Raw genomic sequence first — 12737 nt, forward strand, 5'->3', positions numbered from 1 at the left:
CTCTTCTCTTCTCTTCTCTTCTCTTCTCTTCTCTTCTCTTCTCTTCTCTTCTCTTCTCTTCTCTTCTCTTCTCTTCTCTTCTCTTCTCTTCTCTTCTCTTCTCTTCTCTTCTCTTCTCTTCTCTTCTCTTCTCTCTCTCTTCTCTTCTCTTCTCTTCTCTTCTCTTCTCTTCTCTTCTCTTCTCTTCTCTTCTCTTCTCTTCTCTCTTCTCAATATTCTCAAATATTTTTTCCAATTGTGGAAACAAACAAAACAAACAAAAGTCTTAGATGTGGATGATGAATCAAAAATTCCTTTAACCATCTTGTCTCAATCTTTGCATATTAACTTTGCCCAGAATGACATACAGCTGTCTTCTCCACCAATATATGCACACCAGTGCTGCCACCCTCTCACAGACACCCTGTAATCTGCCCAGCCAAGGAGGTGTGTTTCATCAGGAGCTGATAACACACCTTGTTACAGCTGGGGGAAGATCTACTGGTTTAGGTCACTGAGCACTTATAATATGTTGCAAGCCCTCCCCTTGGCAGTTAATCTATTTGGAGGAAAATTTATCGATTTCTCACTGCTGTTCAGGGTTACAGAAGTGTGGAATGAGAGCATTACATTTGCAAGAGCGGGACAAGTACTGTGAGCCTTAGGAAAAGACACATCTGACAAAGAAGTGAATGCATCTCTTCATTGTAATGTGCAAAGAGTATTAAGGAGATACCTACTAGTAAAGGTGTTTTATGCCTTTAAAATCCTTACCTGAGTAGATTTTTGGTAAGTGGAAGTTCACAGCTCACTCTGTGCTATAATTTCTGGGTCAAAGTTATTTCAACTGACACTAAAATTTCCTCTTTACTAACTTTCTCTTTAGCTGGAGACTGGGGAGAGGGCGGATGTTTTCAGCACAGCAGATAATATCAGAGCCTGACAAGAATTTATGAATGGGAGATGTGGACACCTTAGAAATGAGTTATGACTGAGCATAGCTCACTGAAACGAAAGAAGAAAAATCTGTGCATCTGAGAATCTATTGTCTAAGCTCTGGCACCAAGCAATTTTTTTCCTATGGTTAATTTTTTGGCTTCAGTAAATCCAATCAGATAGTGATTTATTACAAGTTTCTATTCTGTGTCATTTCCTCTTCAATAATAATATTCAATGATTCATTTTCTTGTTGAGAAAGAAAGTCAATATTGTAAATCCATCCAGCTTTCATAAACCAGCTCCTCTGGGACTTTGCACGGTCTAATGGACTTTGTACTTTCTCTGGTACTCATGATACATCTTCCTTTGCGGGCCATTGCCTCAGGAATCCGTTCTCTTCTTCCTTGGTGTCTGCATCTCCCAGATAGCCGGAGATAGGATGTTATCTCTGCCATTGGGAAGGTAATCCACCTTGCTTCTTAATTATTTTTAGCCTTTTGTCAATATCCAACCTAGCAATATTGCTCTAAATTGCTTGTACTCGTTTTCTAAGCTCTGTAGTCTGCCATGACAAATTCAGTGCCTTTTACATATAAATGTATCTCAGAATAATGGACAGGAGAGGAAGGCACTCTAGAGGAATACAGGAACATCAGCAGCAGGACAGAATGAAGCCTAATATCCTGATGCCAACCATGGTCTGCTGTGAATGCCAAGGGAAGATCACGAGAAGAGACACAGCTGGTGATACACCCCTGCATCCTGTCCTGTCCCCAGGGATCTGTCAGCTGGGAACTTCCTGAGTCCATTGACCCACAAAAGATTCAGCTATGTACATTTCCTAAAGGTCATTACAGGTTCATTGCAAATGTTTTTTTGACTTGCTCTTGCCTTTTCTTCCATTTTTAATCTTTCCTTGGAACTCCTGTGTTGAACATGTCATGCTCAACGTCTATTCATCTCTGAGATAATTTAATTGGCTTGTATTTTGGGGAAGAAAAAACTGATCTAATTTTTTTTCAATTCCAGATCCCTTCCATCTGTGATTTAAGAAGGCAATTAGGTAGCTTATTTGCTGATAATGTTTTGTTAATACAATTCTTTTTTTACCAAACCATTAACTTCTCTATTCATTTCACCCAGAAATGTAGTTTTTTTTATACTATACCCAAATACCATCTTGTACTGTGACTACTTAATGGAAGAATTTGGGTCTTTCGTCCTTCATTTTTCTTTTACTTAAAGAGTCATTTTCCTCCTTTCCTCAGTATCATGAATTGGAGATTGACTATGCACATGTAGGCTTTTTTTCATGCTCTTTAATTTTTGTAACACACCTAAATTCAGAAGCCAGTAAGGATCAAGGCACTACCCAGGGCAGTCCTGGAAGGAAACCTGAGCAGCTGAAGCCCAGCAGTGCCTGTCCCCCAGCTCAGCAGGCTGGAGTGCCATGAGTGCTGCACAGGCTGCAATAAGGACTCCTTGAGCTTGAGGTATAGGGAGATTTCAGCTGAAGTCTAACACTTTTAATTAGCAGAGAATTCAGCTCTCTGACAGACTGAGTATTGCTCTATTCCTCAAGTGTACAAGTTTTACTGCTAATCTGCAAATGATCTGCTTTCATTCCTCCGTATGCCTCTCTGCTTCTGTGAGTATCATCATTCAATCACCCTTGTTTCAAAACCTCCTTCAGCAATTTTTGTATTTAATGGGGCACATCTCCTTCCAGAAGAGTTGCTGTGATTTCAGAAGGCCTGGGGATGGTGGTGGGGCAGAGGTAAGTGTGTAAACCTTCAAAAAGCTCAGGATGTGCCAGGGCTGAGGGAGGCAAATGAAGGACCCTGGCCAGCAGATGCCCTGGCCAGAGCTCTCTCCATGCTCCAAGCAGACTCAGCGGTGCCAATCTACTTTAGGATTAAAAGGAAGCTTTTAGTTCTTGCATTAAGCAGTGTTGGACTGGGCAAGCCCCAAGAATGAAGCACCATTAACATGACCCTGCTGCAGCTGAACACTAAAGCTAAGTCCTTCAGTTAAAATGTGAGGCTGGAGCACAGCAGGGTGAGCCTGCCAAAAGCACTGGAAACCTGTGCCCTAAACTGGACTTTTATTTATTAGGGTGGATAAAAACCAATAATAGAGAAGAAAAAAAGCCCTGAAGAATTCAAATCTGGTGTGCAAATCTGAATACTCAATGGTTTCTAAAGCCTTAGAAATCAGAGAGGGAAAAAGGAAACCAAGTGTATTGGGGGGAAGGAGGGAAGGGTGAACAGAGAAGGACTGGAAAGGTTTCATAACATTTAAATGCAGGGATTATGAATGCAAATTAAGAACAATTGCTAAATAAGGGTTTATAGGAGTATATTAGTTAGGCATGTCAGCAACAATAAATATCATATTTTTCTCTGCTCTAACAAGCAGTCTGGTACTTTAGGCTGGCTTTTGGACTCGGGGACCTTTCTGTGTAAGGTGATCATGGAATCAGAGAACCACAGACTTGTGGTTGTTCTGGAAGGGACCTTACAACCCATCTAACTCCAGCCCCCTGCCATGGGCAGGGCCCCCTACCCCCAGCCCCATCCAGCCTGGCCTTGGGCACTGCCAGGGATGGGGCAGCCACAGCTCCTGGGGGCAGCGTGGGACAGGACCTCACCACCCGCAGAGAGAAGAATTCCCTCCTAACATCTAAACTAAATCTTCCCTCTTTTACTTTGAAACCATTTCTTCTTGTTCTGCCAATGTAAAAAGTCACTTTTTTTTTTTTTTTTTTTTTTTTTTGTAAGCAACCTCTAAGTACTGAAGGAATTACTGTGATGACCCCAGTGCTGAGAAAAGCTGGGCTGTGTACTGCTCCACCCGCTGCCATGTGCAGCCACACGGAGATGCCAGCTGGAGCTGGAAAGCAGCGACATCCCTCAGCCTGGGCACTCCAGAGCAAACCAGCCCAAGTGCCATGCGGGGCCACTCTCTGCTGCCCACTCTGTGTACAGACACAGCCAGGCTCTCTGCACATGAGAATGCCCAGCTGGCTGTTGGACGTTGTCCTCTCAGTGCTGATGGAAGCAATGGTGGATGCAGAAAATGCAATGTCCCATGATGAAACTGCAGCAAAGAGGCTGCAGTGGCTGAGGTCCATGCTGCCAGGGCTGTCCAGCTCGGAGCTGGTGCCTTCCCCTGTTACCAGCACTGTCCTATGTAAGGCTGGGACGTGAGAATCCACAGTACAAAAAATGAGCCCTAGGATAGGGGAAGAAAAAAAATAAATGATTTTTTTTACAGGACAGTTCAGTGCAAGTAAGGGAATCTCATTGATTCAGAAGTTTTGGTTTCATTTCTACCAACACATCTCTCTCCTTGGGATGAGCATCTGGTAAAGATTACAGGAAAAGAGTCTGTAACCTCACTGCTGGAGAAGAGGGTTACAAAGAATAAGGAGGGAAAGGACAAAGCAGCGACAATTGCTCTGGGAACTCTGTCAGACAACCTGAAGGACCGCATTGATGAACTGGACGACTCCTGCAGCAGTTTATCTCCTCAAAGCTGTTGCTTTGATGAGTTCTTTCAGCTTGTGACAAGATCTTGACCTTGAAGGAGCTGACTGATAAAGATGTGGATGCAGCAATTGTGCTGTGGCTCGTGTCTCCACAATATCTGCTCGAGCATTCGCGCAGAAGAGCACTCTCCAGTAAACAGAGCTACGGCTGGGCACACACCGGCCTACACTGGGGCTGATCAAAAAAAAAGAAGGAAAATTGTTTTGAAAGATATGAACATTTTTTAAAAGGAGAGTCAAAAGAGATGGATCTCCTGGGAAAGACTTCTATGGGCTGTGCAGCAAGAAGGCAGGAGCAGCAATGCAGGGTGCAGGCAGCCAACACGTGCAAGGACCTTGCCTGGTTGATCAGTGCAGGCACAGGGGGCAACCTCCAGTGTCCCCTCTGCAGTCAGTGTCAGAATCTGGTACAGTGCCTAAATCCACATCTGCCTTGCAAAATACATCTTGCAATAATAAAACATTTCCTCAGTCTGTGTGCCAGCAATGCAGAAAGCTGCTTTGGGATACACAGAGGAGGCAGATACTCACGGCTCACGGTAACAAACAGCACAGGGCTCTTCTCACCTCGGCATCCTGAGCGAGGAACTGAAGGATCTGTGTGCCCAGCAACAAAGGCCACATAAAAGCCGAAATGGCATTTGACAGCAAATGAAGCATACCGGTTTTTATATGAACTCTTCCCAGCCAGTTCAGGTCAGTCACCCCAGATCATGCATAAAGCTATTAGTTCATTTATTCTCCGAATCATTACTACCAACTGTGCTAACTAACATAAAAAAGACTAATGGATTCCTTGAGGGAAAATTTATATGCAAGGTCAACTTATTTTTTTTTATTATTTTTATTTTTTTTTAAGACAGGCAGGCAATTATCACTACTTTTATTTAATGATGCCTTCTCTGAATACATGTAATATTTCTTGGAATTACAGACTACAAATTTGAGCATTTGCTTGAAATAGAATTATTGATTCATCCAGCATCAAATCTACTTGTCTCATAATTACAGACAAAGAAAAGCTCCTCTTTCTCTCCTAACAGTGTCAAGCTGTTAATGCCAATCAAAAATGCTGAAGAGCATAATAAAAGCTGAACAATGCAAGGTGGTTGGTGAGACTCTCTGTTCAGCCCAGCTCTATGAGATGCTGAATGTCACCAGGGCATGTGGCAAAATGTCAGTGTTATTTTCTTCTAAGGAAAATAGCACAATTGTTGTGTTGTAAGATTAGTGTATATTTTGAGTGTAATTACAGCATGGACTATGCATCTTGAGCTACCGTAACAGTTTCAGCCAAGAGATTTCTTGTAAAACACTTTTGGCGGAGAATGATCTACGTTGTGTTACTTACCAAAAATTCTGCAAATTTTTATTTCATTTGAAATGCCCTGTTTTACACTGAAATATAAATAGCAGTTTTTTAGCTTACCTTTAAAACTACTAAATTTTCTTTCCTTGTCAGCTAGGAAAGATTTCATGAAGATCTAGGAGAGGCAACATTTCCACTCCTTTCTGAAGCGATGGTGACAGCATGCTGCAGTCATCGTGAACTCCTTCCTCTCACTTCTCGCCAGACAACCACGACTCAAAGCGCCTACACAAGCAATGCCAACCCTGCGTGAGGTTTAGAGCTGTGTTTATCCTGCAATATTAGAAGGAAAATCTAAGGTATTGCAAGTTGGGCACCTGAGGAATTACTGTGCCTCGCAGAGGGGTTAAACCCACAGAATCCCTCCAGGCTCCATGGAGGCAGCAGGAACTGAGCATCTCTGAAAACAACACACAGTTTTCAGACACTAACCCTTGCATTTCGCATAAAAAAATGTATTGGTGGTGAGGTGAGGAATAAATGCAAAAAGCCACAGGTACTCAAAGAAAACTGTTTTGCCTGAGCAACAACCTATTGCAGACACAAAACCAAATGTGCACAAAACTCCCTGCCTCCAGACAGCGTTTCCCACCCTCTTGGTCAGTGCTCCTGGTGAAGACCGCAATGAGGACCCTTATTAATAGTCCAGACTGGTCTGGTTTACTCCAGCTCTCCCCTTGTTTCTTGCAATGAGCTGTAAGTACAGCATTTGAAAATAGTGTTTTGTACAAATATGCACTGTCCCATCTGACCAATAAAACAACGCAAACACAGGACACTTGGTGCTTTAACCATCTACATGCTTTACTATCTCCCTGGAAATCTTAAGGAGCCCTAACTCGTGCCCAGCCATACGTCTTTTATCTCAGCCACCAGCCTTTCCTCTGTTTTCAGGGCTCTCTGTTTCAGCCCAGCAGCTGGTATGCACCAGGTCAGCTTTCAGAGGTGGACTTTGAGGTGTGGGCAGGAGGCTCCAGCCTGTTCCTCCCGGGACATTTATCCTGACAAGCCCGCTGTGAGTGAATTTGGTATGAATTCACAGTAAACTCCAACATAACCACATTCTTCCTTAGAACTATTTTCAGCAGTTTCATATTTTTTCATGTGATGGATTACTTGTTTCCCTCCTTCCCTTGTAAGATCGTCTGATACTGACTTTAAAGTAAGCTGCCCAAGTCCATGGAAATGTACCGCGCTACTTGATCATAAAGTAGGTGAGTTCCTGTTTTTTTTGAGACCAGTTAATCATACATTTCCTGTCCTTTGCAATTCTCTCTGTTACATCTTTCTTTGCTGCAGCATCTTTATTCAGCCTTTTTCAGCCTTTTGCTGACTTTTTTGTTATTGCAGATACTGCTGAAGCACATGGTGCTGTGGGACAATTTTGCTGGTGCCAGCTTTCTGTGAAGTCCAGTGCTTCTTGGTCTGCTCCGTCACATTGTGATGGGCATGTTTTATGATGAGTACAATATGGGTTATTTCTAATATGCAGCTATTCATTTGTTTTGCATTAGTGGGAAAGAAATGAGGCAAATCTACCTACCTGCTGGTCCCCAGGCAGAATCTAGAAAGAGGAAGAAAGGCTTTAAATTATGTGGGCACATATAAATGCTAACTTTTAAGCACAAGAGGTTGAAGGAATGAAATTAAATGAAGGAAAGAGAAATAACAGTCAATCTGAAACATTTTAGTAGGGAAATATTTTCACCTCTATTCCTGCAGAAAGAGTTCTTCCCAACCTTCCAAAACAAAATGAAGTGTAGAAGAAAGGAAATTGCTGCAAGAAGGTGTAAGTGCATTGTGGATGGCATTGTCAGAAAAGCACTAAGTACTGGTTCTTTCTGTACTCCTGGAATACAAATTAAAACTCCCATAACCGCTGTCAACCACAAGCAGCTTACCTCTTCTGCATCTCACTACAAAGAAACTGCAGACATTAATTCTGCTCTGCTCAGAGGTGATGCACACTCATGGGTGCCTGGGCAGGAGCCGAGAGAGGGACATTTCCCATGTCCTGCTCCCACAGTGTAGCTCCAGACCATTTGTCTGGACCATCCCCACACCATGCTTGACTACCAGTCAACCAAGAAAATGGAAAAACTGCTGGATGGAAAGCAGCAGGCTCTGCCTTTGGGGCGGAGAGGCCTCCTGTCTGCTTGGCTGATACGCAAGGAATGGGATGATCTTATTGAAACCAGTAACACAGAGCATAAGAAAAAATACTTCCGTGATTACTGAAACCGCTGAAGCTGTGCTTCATGCAATGCATGTGTAGGGTCTCGTGTGCTCTCTGATGCCTAATAGTGGGTGAAATAAAAAGTGAGCCTTGCTCAGTTATTAATAGTGAGGTGTGAGCAGGCTACACATTTCCACAAATAGTGTAGAAACACAAGTGACAGCTGTACACCACTGTCACATTTGTTTGAAGCTGGGCAAACATTTGACAATAAGTTAAGATACAGGGGAGTTTGGGGGCTGCTGCCTGAGCTGGACTACTTGTTTAGGAAGCCAGATTAAAGTGCATTACTTAAACTGGTGAAAGCAAAATCACACAACAGCCACCAGATGTCTGTTCCAAAATAAACTGTGCCTTCTCTCAATTTCAGATTTGGTGCCTTTTTAAGCACTAAATATTATGCACTCCCAGAAACCTGTTTCAAGAAACTCAGAAATCTCTCTCCAGGTTCGTAGCATTGTACATGTACAAGTTCCATATGCCAGCTACATGCATTTTGCAGAAACCTGGGATACAAGCAAGCAAACACCCCTGTTTGGTGAGGAAGAGATCTTTACTGACTGAGTTCACAGTACGGCCACACAACGTGTTGGCAGAGGGCAGGGGGACACATGGCAGCGGAGGAGAGGAGGGAGCAGCAGCCACAGCTTTGCCTCGGGACAGGGGTGGCAGCAGCAGGTGGCACTGGGTGGCACTTGGGGACAGATGGGACCTCCTGCTGTCGTGGGCTGGAGGCGCCACAGAGGCTCCACTGCTGCTGACATGCTGACATACTTGTATTATTATTACAAGTAATAGAAAAAATTACAATAAAGCTGATATTCCCATTGCAGGACTCATGGCAATGGATGCTGCTTTAACAAGTGAAATAACCCAACAAATAAGGAAGCAAGGTAAGAAAGCAGAATTCTTGCTCATTTGACCTGTCTCGGATGCTTAGCTGGGTCACAATACACTACAACAGTAACATATTAAATTGTATATAAATTAGATATAGCAAGTTAGAAGTACACAAATATTTGTAAATCCCATGTTGTGGAATGCTTGAGGTAATTAACTAAACGCTGGAGCAAATTAACCCCCCTTCCCCATCTCTTTTTAGTTTGGAAGGAAATAGGAGGAATAAATTATGCACTTACCATGGGCCCCCCATTCTGTCTTTGTGTTTGCTAATAGCTTTTCTTTTCCTTCTGAACATGTATTATTTATGTATGTTAAAGAACAGCACAAAATACACACAAAAAACTTGGCCCTCAGCCTGCTCTCTTAAAGCAGGAAACAGCAAGGTCATGCTGCAGATTATCTGTTTCAGAGTGAATGGCTTTATATGCTAATTCTGTGGGCTGGTAATGCAGATTGAAACATTTTGGTATTCCTCACACACACAGCAAGGTGGAGTGTGATTATTTTGTGTTGCATTTTGTTTTGAGATTCTCTGATGTGAGAAAAAAGGCACTTCATTTGCCATCCTCCCCCGTGGCTGCTGCCAAAGACTCATGGAAACTTCATCAATATTGGCACCATTTATGTGGTTCTTGCTCCTTTTGTTTTTATTTCTTTGGGTTTTGGTTTGGTTTGGTTTTAAAATGAAATAGAAATGTTCTGTGTCAAGCCTAGTTGCAATTTTTCAGCAGCAATAAATAGAAAAGAAATTCCCCTGCATCTGTCCCACAGAATTTCATTCACCAGGTACCCCTCATCCAAAATGAGTACCTTGAAAAGAAAGCCAAACACTGCATTGGTGGAGTTCCCAATGGACTCACCCTGCTCTGACTTCATGGACATGTGCCGTGATGGAGACACACAAACAATCTGGGACTTGTAGTTCACAGGCCTGAGATGCTGACGAGTGTGTCTGTGCTCACCTTGTCTGATGGGGAGAAATGAGTGTGATTGTCACCAGTGATAGTCACCAGGACACAGCTTTCCTCCCTCAGCTCTCCCTGCAGGTAAGGGAGCTTTGCAGAGCAGGACTGATGCTGGCTGGACGTGGTGCACTGCATGAGGGGGGACAAAAATGCTACACCAGCACCTTAATGAGGAATCATCATTGAGGAACCTGGGTTAAACTGGGAGTGAGTCACAAAAAGACATTTGAAGCCAAGAAACTTGAAAAGAAGAGTGGAAAGAGTCAGAAGCAGCCCTCATATCACCACGTCCTCTCCAAGGTCACGCAGAGCAGCTTTCCCATCAGGAGCCACAGGCAGGGGTTGCTTGTACACACATCCTCTGTGTGTCTGTGTAATTACAACCTGTAATTACAACTTGTAATTATAACTGGGATTATAGACATGTGTTGAGAAATTTGCAGGTGTTTACCACTGTTTTGTGAGTGTCTTGCACCGTGCCTTACCTGTGGCATTACTGATATTGATCTCGAATGTGCAGTTCACTGATTGCCAGTTAATTAAGTGTTGTTAATAAGTCAATAAACCACTTCAGCCCTGATTTGGTTCTAGCTATGTGAGCCATGCAGTTTTTTCCCTGCAGCAGATGGGCAGTGGCAGTAATTCCCTTGCAGGGATGCAGTCATTTCTGGTGAGCACAGACAGGGGTAGCAGGTGAGACTGGGCTGTACCCACAGACATTTGTATATAGTGGTCTAAAAACAAAAACAATTCAGCCAAAGACTGTAGCTGCGATGGACAGATAGACCTGGGGACTCCCAGGCTGATCATTTTTCCCTGTGCATGAGCAGAGGCAGTAAAGTGGTCAAAGTTCCTGCAAGTGCCACCCCAGATGGGACCTTCCCTTTTTCCAGCCCTCCCCATGGGTCCCATGGAGGTACCCTTTTGCACCCCTTTGCACCAGGAGGGGACAGTCCTGCCTTCGTCCTGGAGAGCTGCTCCATGTGCCATACATCCCAGCTTGCTTCCCAAAGGAGGATTAAAAAGCTGAGGATAAACAATGGCAAATACAAGCTGGTGTGAGGAGCACTGTGGAGTGGGAATATTGCAGAGTTATTTATAAAAACATGCAAAATGATAAACCTGCCTGTGCTCCTTCCACCCACTTTGCTGTTGTTACTTATTTATGTTTAAATGCATATTTCAGCAAAACAGGCACATAAACAGCATGTTCGCTTCCGTCCTACTGCTTCTGTCTCTCTGATGTGACCGTGAGCTGCGGCCAGTGCTGTGTGCATTCACCACAGCCCCAGCAGAAAGGCGTCGGAGAGGTTTGCCAAACCCTCCCATCACCCTGAGACAGGCTGCGGAATGATGCAAGGAGAGGAGAGCTAAGGGGCACCTGGAGATATCCCTCACCCCATGCCTCTCCTGTGGTTGTGGGGACCCCAGCGCAGACCCAGCTACAAAGCACAGACTTTCCAGAAATAAAAGCTACAAGTGCCCTGTAGGATACAGGGGGCAGTGCTAGCTCGTAGCTTTTCCTGAACTGCCTCAATCAGCTCAAAAATGTAGGATGGCCTCTAAATCCCAAGGTTATAAACTTGGGTCCTTGCCCACCCTCTCACCCGAGTGGTTCAGCTCTCCAAGGGGAGCAGGTCTGGACCTACTAGGATGGTGGGCCATGGGAAAGGTGTTATATACAACTGGGGGCATTGGTCAGTATTTTTTTATGTATTTTATTTTATTTTATTTTATTTTATTTTATTTTATTTTATTTTATTTTATTTTATTTTATTTTATTTTATTTTATTTTATTTTATTATTTATTTTGTGTGTGTGTATATGTGTGTGTTCTCTCTCTCTCTCTTTTCTTTTGGACAATGGGATGATGGAGGGTGAACCTGAGAGCTGGGCAAAGAGATGGAGATGGACATGGACACGGAGATGAGGATGCAGATGGAGGAGCAGGATCTGTCCCCTCTCCCTCCTGGCCCTGCAGCACAAGGTGCACAGCAGGCCACTGCTGCGAGGAGCCAGTGGTACCTGTGTGTGCTGGAGGGTGTCCCTGGGGCTTGCAAAGATTGCAGAGAGCCTGGGAAATGTTCTTTGTGGTTTCTCTGTGGAAACCTCTCGTGGCCAGTCCAAAGGTGCAGCTGGTGAGGAGGTGAGCAGGGGTCTGCAAAGGGACCAGCACTTGCTTCTGGGAAGTCAGGGAAAGGGGAGGGAAAAATATATAAAAGATAGTAGAAAGCAGAAGTTACCATGGCAACTAGCACTACTTTTGCCAGAAAAAAAAAAAAAAAAAAAAAAGAAAGAAAGAAAGAAAGAAAGAAAAGTGAGGAAAGAATCAAAGATAAGGGAGAAGTAATCAAACCAGCTTAAGGAACATAAAAAATAGAAATTGTTTATGAATTATATATAAGTCTTCTAAGAACTCTTATGAATCAATTCAAAATAAAATAGACATGTTGAATGAATTTAAAGGAAAGGAAAAGATACTACTTGCATTCTAACACTTCACTATAAATTATGGATCTTTTTGTTTGGGAACTGCTGCTTTGCTTGGGAAACAACTCAGAGACAAGTGAATTAATGAAAATACCAATATTTAAATATAACTGAGACTCTGTGAGGGAGCTGTCTCAGTCCTTGCAACTGCAAAAGATGAATGGCCACCAGTTTTGGAAAGCAGGCAAAGAGTCACTTTGGTTTTCAGTGTGGCTCTGGTGAGTACCTGACAAAGATGTGAAGAGACTGAACCAGCCTGAAAAACAGCTTGCCCCCAAAAGAAAGTATTTTACTGCATAGTGCAAG

General features: G+C 43.4%; 1 long non-coding RNA gene across 5 annotated transcripts; it reads left to right on the forward strand.

Moving 5' to 3' along the window:
* The first annotated feature begins 385 nt into the window (after nucleotides 1-385).
* On the forward strand, nucleotides 386-6553 carry LOC137856641 (uncharacterized). 5 transcript variants are annotated; one of them, XR_011096673.1, is made up of 5 exons: nucleotides 386-489; nucleotides 580-768; nucleotides 866-2695; nucleotides 3699-5164; nucleotides 5931-6553. It is a non-coding gene; the product is annotated as an uncharacterized lncRNA (long non-coding RNA). The 5 variants fall into 5 exon arrangements; XR_011096674.1 differs by lacking the exon at nucleotides 386-489 and having other exon boundaries at nucleotides 496-768; nucleotides 866-1765; nucleotides 2648-2695; XR_011096672.1 differs by lacking the exon at nucleotides 386-489 and having other exon boundaries at nucleotides 496-768; nucleotides 866-1380; nucleotides 1526-2695.
* The last annotated feature ends 6184 nt before the right edge of the window (nucleotides 6554-12737 follow it).

The sequence above is a fragment of the Anas acuta genome, chromosome 5 (assembly GCF_963932015.1).
Source record: "Anas acuta chromosome 5, bAnaAcu1.1, whole genome shotgun sequence".
In the NCBI taxonomy this organism is placed as follows: domain Eukaryota; kingdom Metazoa; phylum Chordata; class Aves; order Anseriformes; family Anatidae; genus Anas; species Anas acuta.